The following is an 8066-nucleotide window of genomic DNA, read 5'->3' on the forward strand; positions in this document are numbered from 1 at the left end:
CCAACACAGTTCCTGCAAGTAGTTTTTCCAAATAAAGCACTGCAACCAAATGACAATCAGCAGATTTCAAATACATCGTTTTTCACTCTTGCTCTGTCAGAGATGGTCTATCCAAAGAGAAGATGGAGATCAGAAATATTGAAAGCTCAGTTCAATGTCATCCCAAATAAATATCTCTCAGGCTGTGCAAATTAGTTACCAGTAAGTACAGTTTGAAACTTAGATAGAAGTACATTACTTTCCAACAATTGGTATTGAAAATAAAGCTACTGACAAATAGAGCCATTTATGGAGATTGGATGTTCTCTTGTTATAACTTTTGGTGCATTTTATATCACTTGGGGAAGACTTAGAAGTGTTTTTCAGTCGTGCTGTGTAAGATGAATTCTTCCTAATAGCCTACCTCATTGTTATTACACATGAGTTCAGCATGAGTAGTCAAGGAGGTAATATCACTGCTAATGGCACTCAGTGCTAATGGGTATTGGGGTAGCTTAGGTTAACATAAAAAGCAGTTAGGTAAAGTGTGGGGCAGGCCACAATTAATCTCAAGTAGAACCCAAATAAAGACAAAGACCATAAACATCAATAATTCTCTAGTAGTTCAAAGGAAGAAAAGTTGAGAATTCTTTTTTTGTTAAATAGTTTTAACTGCAATATGGAAAATCCCCATATCATTAAGTTCTTGATGTCAATTGACCTATAATAAGTCTACCTCCTGATGCTCATTACACATAATGATCATCTCTGTGAACTTTCTAAGTTGACTGCTAAAAGTTGAAATCAAGCTATAGATTAAAAGACGATCAATATTCTATAGGTTTTCATTAATGCATTTTATAAAGGCAACATCTTTTGTTTTCATAAAATGTTCGATACATATACATTTTATATATAGTATATATAAATTTATATATGCTCAAATTACAAAGCAGAATTATAAAAAAAAAAAACCATGAACCCATTACTCCACTTAAGAAGCAGAACATTACCAGTACTGTTGCAATTTTCTGAGAGTTCCCTCTCCATTCTTATCCCTCTGCCCCAGCTAATTGCTATCCTGATATTGTTGGTTTGCATGTTTTTTAAAAATTTCCATCCACTTTGTCATTCATTTCTTCATTACCTTTATGGTTTCCCATGCACGTATGTATGTGTCCCTAAACAATATACTGTTTGGCTTTATACTTTATAAAATATGTAATACTGTGTATATTCTTTTGTTACTTATTTTTAACTTAGTTGTTATTTTATCCAAGTTTCACAAACACATAAAGTAGCTAATAGCATCCCGTCTTGATATAAAAAACATCAGTTTCTACCCAACACTCACCACAATTTTCTGCTCCCTGGAGGCAATTGCATTCAACTTTCTCAATGGATTTTTTAAAATACTTACCTAAATATCTTTACATAGTATGCTTATTTTGGTACTAATTGGTTTTTTTCAAATTTAGAAAATACCTATTTTCTTCTCTCTTTGGAATACGAGAATTTCACTCTTTCATATATTTCCCACCTTCCCCCTCCTCTCAGCAGGGTTAGATCATATTTTGGGTAGATCATTAGCTGGAGTTTACATAATTATGACTGTATGAACACTATTCACAGCCTAGCCATGTGGTACAACATGATACTACAATTACTTTTTTTTTTTCAGTGCAACGTTGGGCTTTCCCTAACATTAACAATTAACTTTTGTTTGATTCATTTATTTTTCTATATGACCATCATGAATTTAATTCCCAAATGTTCCCCAGTTGTGTAAATCTCCTTTCACAATGTTCAAGCCTATTAAGCAGTCTGTTATCTTTACCATCTTGAAGAAATCTTCTGACCTGTTCCAATCTGGATGGCTGTGTTAGTCTGTTTTCATGCTGCTAATAAAGATACACCCAGGGTAATCTGTAAAGGAAAAGAGGCTTAATGGGCTCACAGTTCCACGTGGCTGGGGAGGCCTCACAATCATGACAGAATGTGAAAGGTACATCTTACATGGCGGCAGTCAAGAGAGAATGAGAGCTAAGTGAAAGGGGTTTCCCCTTATAAAACCACCAGCTCTTGTGAGACTAATTTACTACCATGAGGACAGTACGGTGGAAACTGCTCCCATGATTCAGTTGTCTCCCATGGGGTCCCATTCAAAACACATGGGAATTATGGGAGCTACAATTCAAGATGAGATTTGCATGGGGACACAGCCAAACCTTATCAACAGTCAACAGCTGTCATTAGGGATCTCCCTTCACAGTCACTCTAGGGACTCCCTTTGTGTTTTTGCTGCATTGGATATCCTGTTTCCTGGGTTCCAGGTTTTTCTTTCTCTTGTTTTACAACCTTGTCTTTCTGAAACACGTGCCAGTAGCTTTGTAGGAAAGGATGATAGATGATTAAATTTTTGATATGTGAATGTCTAAATGTGACTTTATTGGCTGGTTGTAGGATTGTAGGTCGAAAATTCTTTTTTTTTTTTTTTTAACAGCCACAATAGTTTATTTACAATTTAACTCTTTATAAGATATTTACAAGACAACCAATTTTACACATCAGAAATGGTATCAAAAGTTATGAATTACAACACAGACAACAATATGAAATGGGCATAAAACAAAGCTGAAGTAGATAGACAAGCAATTTTTTTAAATTTATTAACACTAGCTTAAACCTTGTTAAAGAAAAACAAACAACTATGTTTTGGGAGAACTGCAGGGCCTTAAGTTGAAGATTGAATTCACAGTGTTGTATCCCATGTAGGGAAAAATAAGACTAATTTTCCCCCCACACTCTAACACACTGTAATTTTTCACTTGGAACTTTGCTAATCTACTGTCCAACCTCCTTCTCAAAAAGTCAAATCAAAGGAGAATTAACCTAGAAGAGGGGACAACAAAATAAGAGGTCCTCAGGGAGAGGGAGAACCAAGGAAACAGAGTCTACTTAAGTCTGGCCAGATAGCACCTCGTGGATTCTTCTCAGTCTACTTCAAGTCAGAAACCGGGGAGTCCCCTGGGTAGGGCACAAACATAATGGTTACATTTGCTAACTCATACCCAAAATTAGGAATCCGGTAGGTCGAAAATTCTTTCCCTTGGGAATTTAGAAAACATCTACTTCCAGTCTTGCTATTGAAAAGTCCAATATTTCTGTACTTTGATTCTCTGTATGAAAGTTGTGTTTTCTTCTCTGTAAGTTTGTAGATCTTTGTTGCAAATGATCTGAAATTTCTGGCAATGTGCCATTCAAAAAGGGGCTATTTTCACCCATTCCGCTGGGTATTTGGTGAGCCTTTCAACCTGGAAAATCATGTTGTTCAGTTCTGAAGAATTTTCCTTCCACTATTTCATAAATATTTTTCTTCTGTTTGGTTTCTCTGATCTGCTTACGTTGGGCCTCCTGGTATAATTCCTGCATTTTCTTAGTTTTTTTATTTCCTAATTTCTAACCCTTTGTCATTTTTTTTCTATTTTCTGGGAGACTTTTTCAACTTAATCTTCTTATCCTTCAATTGAGCTTTTCATTTGTGCCATAAAAGCCTTTGCTTTTTCCAAGAGCTCCTTCTTTTCTTGGAGTATTTGTTTGTTATAGCATCTTGTTTTTATTTAACAGATGCAGCTCTACATGTTTCTAAAGATATGAATTATATTTTTTAAGTTTTTTTCTAGCATATTCTCTGCATGCTGTAAGTTTTCATTTTTCTTTTTGTTGCGTTGATCTTTGTCTTTCACATATAATGCTTTCCTCAAAGCCTAAAGATCTTTTTCTGCCTGCTCATCTTTGAAAGTGGTGTGCTAAATAGAATTACAATTAGAATTCTAGTTGAATGTGTTATAAATATATTTCCCAAATTTATGGTTTGTCTTTTTGCTTTCTTTATTCTGTCATTCCATGAACAGACTTTCTTAATTTTAATGTAGCATTTTTTTTCCTTTAGGTTTTTTGCCTTTCACTTCTTGTTTAACAAATGTCTCTTGATCTTCTCGTCATAAAGATGTTTTCCTGTGTGGTCTTTTAAAAGTCTCATACTAATAGTTGTGATTCTTTAATTCACCTGCAATTAAATATTTTATATGGTGAGAGATAGGCATCCAATTTCATCCTTTTCTCATATGGATAACCAGCTGCCCCTGCACCGTTTACTGAAAAGTCCATTCTTTCCTCTACTGGTTTCAGTGGCAAAAATGTCATAACTCAAGTTTGTAGTCGTGTCTGTTTCTGGGATATCTATTCTATTTCATCGTTCTAATTGACAATTTCTGTATCACCTTTATATAGTTGTATGAGACTTGATATTTAATAAGGACAGGTTTCCCCCACCTTATTCCTCACCTAGAATAGCATTCTGAAAATAAAGGGGAGAAAAATCTCCTAATGTGAAAGAAATGATGAGCTTAACTTCATTCATTCATTAAGAATGTATTAAGTACCTACCATATTTCAGACAAGGTCTAAGAATTGAAAAATCAATAAGAAAAAAATCCCTGCCCCAAAGGAACAAACAACCTAGGAGGGAAGGCTGATAAAGAATTACACTTTAATTCTATTATGAGCAAGAATAAAGGATACATAAGAAACTGCACAGAGAGAATGGAAATAATTATGCCCGGGGATCATTAGAAAAGTCTTTCCAGTAAGTTGTAGTTTCACCTTGGTCTGAAGACATAAACTGGCATTTTATAGGAGAGAAAGGGAAAGGAATTCCAGGCAGGGGAAGCTCCATAGAGATATGAAAGTGCATGATCTGTTTCCTAACAAAGGATCACACAAAGGAGATTAGGGTGGAAAGGAAGTTATGGCCAGACAGGGGTGGGCCTTGTCTGCCCCGCTGAGATGTTTGAACTTTATACTGAAGACAGAAGTAGACGCAGAGGATTTGCAGTCGAAAGGCAATGACACTCTTGTCCTGTATTTGATGATGTAAAAGCAGAGAAAAGCAGGGCCTAGGGAGGGCACTATGTACGGGAAGCCCAGTTTGGAGGCTGCTGCATTCTCCATGGGAGAGATGCTGAGGTCTGAGCTTATGCAGGAGTCAAGAGAAAGGAGAGACGTAACAACAGGTCAGAAGACATTAAAAGGGAAATAGAACAGGGCATGGTGAGAGTTGTCGTTAGATGTAAGGGAATGGGTAGAGTAAATGACAATAGTTGCTAGCTTGGGTAACTACACGGATGGGGACATGACTCACTGACCTTTGGAAGCGACAGGTGCTGTGCAGAAGGAATACCACAAGGTGTTTGGCAGAGACAAGGGACAATCCATGACTTCCAGTTTGATCAAGGCATGTGAATGGAGAGATAGGTAGGCAGTTGGAGGCATAGGTTTAGAGCTGAAGAGTTATCCACCACCCAAACCTAAATCTCCAGTGCCCTCTCGTTAGGCCATTTGGAATAACCTGGATCCTCAAATATGTTAAACTCTTTGTCCACATCCCACAGCTGTTAAGGACAGATTTTCCAGATGATTGTACTCCGGGTTTTAGAGTATTCATGCTTTGTGCATTTTCAGCTTTAAGACATATATAGGACAATACCTTACTCTGCTTTTCATGGGGAGGCTGGGGGAAAGGGGGGACCAGCTCAATGAAGTTCTAGGGACTTAGTAATGAAAGAGGTGCTACCGTGGAAAGAGTTGAGTATCAATTCCTCAACACTTAGAGTCTCCTCCGCAGTGAGAAGAAGAGAGGTGGCATTTACCTGTATACCTAGCCCTTCATCTCCTATAGATGCTTTACCAGCCTGCTTTAGAGGACCTTTGGGGGCCCTGAACGCATCATGGAGAGAATGATAGTGGGACGAGAAAAAGCACTTGGAGTGCATGAAGGCAAAGGGGTTTGTTTAGTTAAATCCTGGTTTATTAATAAAGGTTTCTATTGATCGCCATTATGCATTGAATTTTAAAAGGGCCTAGCCTGATCTGGGTTGAACTGCATCCCCTTCCCCAAATGCCCATTTTGAAGTAGCCCCCGGTACTTAGCGTGTAATCTTACTAGGAAATAGGTTGTTGCAGATGCAGTTACTTAAGGTGAGGTCATATGAGGAAGTAGGGTGGGCATCTAATCCAATATAGCTGGTGTCATTATAAAAAGGGGAAATTTGGACACAGCCAGGAAGGCAGGGAAAATGCCTGTGAGCACAGGCAGAGATGGGGTAATGCATATACTGGCCAAGAGATGCCAAAGGTTGCGAGCCAACCACAGGGAGCTTAGGAGAGAAGCATGGAACAGATTATCCCTCACATCCCTCAGCAGAAATCTGCCTTGCCAACACCTCCGTTTCAGACTTGAGACAATAGCTTTCTGTTATTTAAGCCACCCAATTTATGGTATTTTGTTAGGGGAGCCCTAGCAAACCAATATTTAGCCTATGTCCTAAAGAAGGAGGAAGGAAATGGTGAGGTTATTATTATCCATTCATAAAAGCAGAAATGACAACTTTCTAACAGAATAAAATTAATCATTCTTAGATTATCCACTTTATAGCCTTCTGATTCCTAAAATTGTAATTGCCATGTGTAGTAATAGAAATGGAGTGAAAAAAAGGTCTGATGGGAACATGTTCTTTCCATGAGTGATGTACATTACACTGATAGATGGTTGATGGATATATTTGAGAGAATGAGGCCCTGTTCTAGTAAAACAGACTCAGACCTGCATATAATCTAAACATATTGGTGCCAAGGGCCCAATACATAAAGCTTCTGCTTTGACATTAAACTGATGCATGTGTTTAAAATGTACTAAAGGCAAATGTTCAAAAATAATCTTAGACCAGTTTTCTATTCATAAAGAGGAGGAACCCGTGTATTTTGCCCCTGCATAGCTACAATCAGAATTGAATGTGAAATACCAACCATACTGGAAGGTGAAATTGACAATGAAATAACTATTCTCTATTCTCAAGGTTCAAGGGAGGGAATTGAAAGATCACAAGTTTTGGAGTCAGATGGAGCTGGGTTCTGTTCCACTTGTACTACCTTCTACTTATGTGACCTTAATCAAGTCATTTAACCTTCTAAGATTCTATCTGATTGCCTGGAAAATGGGGAAGATTTTCCATTTTCCATTTTCTCCCCTCAGAGAACTGGTCTAAGGATTAAATGAGATAATATTGGTAAAGTGACCGGCAATATGCCTGGTAATATACTCAATAATAATGTTCAATAAATGGTGGCTGCAAATTTCATATTTGTCTCAATTAGTATTGGATGCAATTGTTCTGCATTCGGGCACAAATCACTTTGGCAGTTCTGGACTAGGAGATCCACTTACTGGTATCTAAATGGGGATGACCATGGTGAAGCCTAGAAGAATCACTGAATTGCTACTAACATGTCCCCTTTTCTTTTCTTCCTTCTTTTCTTAACCGCAGTACATATCTAGATTGTGAACTGAAGCCCGAGTACAGCATACACTTGGGTTTGATTCAGCCTCTCTTAAAGTTCATCCAAGTGAATCTTCAGTCAAAAAAAACTCTTATTCTGAAGGACAAATTAAAATAAACTAGACCCTGTTCAAGAAAAGGTGATTCAGAGATAAAGTTTTGGAGAATGGAGACTGCACAGCAGGGTCTCCTTAGCTTGAAGGCAGTCTTTCTTTCACTCACCTGAATGTAAGCCATGCCTTTAAACTCGATTCCAATCAGTGTAGTCTCTGTGTGTAGTCTCTGAAAACGGTGGGCTGTGAAAACTGGAAATACAAAGTAGGCAAAAGGTTTGAAGGAGAAAAGCATGTCTCTCCTGATCATCTCCAGTACATCCCTGGGCAGACTTTTTCTGCAAGGAAAATAGCTATGCTCCATTCTGATTTCCAGTCAGCAGACTGGAAATTATGCCAGGTAGTTTGGGGTTTAAGATAACGATTTCATGGGGAAGGAACTAGCCAACCAACTCATTTGATGTCAAGGCACCACTTATTGTAGGGTTGTGCAGTGAAGCTTCTGATACAAGTGCCCTCTTGCCATCGGGCAGCTCCAGTTCTCAAATGCCCCTTTGGTGTTTGAACTCTGTCAATTCAGCGTTGCCATGTGTTTTCCTGTAAAGAGGTTAATACTTTCTTGTTTGAATCTAGTGAA

At 37.9% G+C, this 8066-nt stretch overlaps 1 long non-coding RNA gene across 1 annotated transcript; it reads right to left on the minus strand.

The window, feature by feature from the left end:
• Nucleotides 1-2458: 2458 nt before the first annotated feature.
• LOC134739664 (uncharacterized) lies at nucleotides 2459-7700 on the minus strand. Its single transcript, XR_010126534.1, has 2 exons — nucleotides 7599-7700; nucleotides 2459-4048 (listed from the first exon to the last, which is right to left on the minus strand). It is a non-coding gene; the product is annotated as an uncharacterized LOC134739664 (long non-coding RNA).
• Between the last annotated feature and the right edge of the window lie 366 nt (nucleotides 7701-8066).

This window comes from Pongo pygmaeus, chromosome 5 (assembly GCF_028885625.2).
Source record: "Pongo pygmaeus isolate AG05252 chromosome 5, NHGRI_mPonPyg2-v2.0_pri, whole genome shotgun sequence".
Taxonomy (NCBI): Eukaryota; Metazoa; Chordata; class Mammalia; order Primates; family Hominidae; genus Pongo; species Pongo pygmaeus.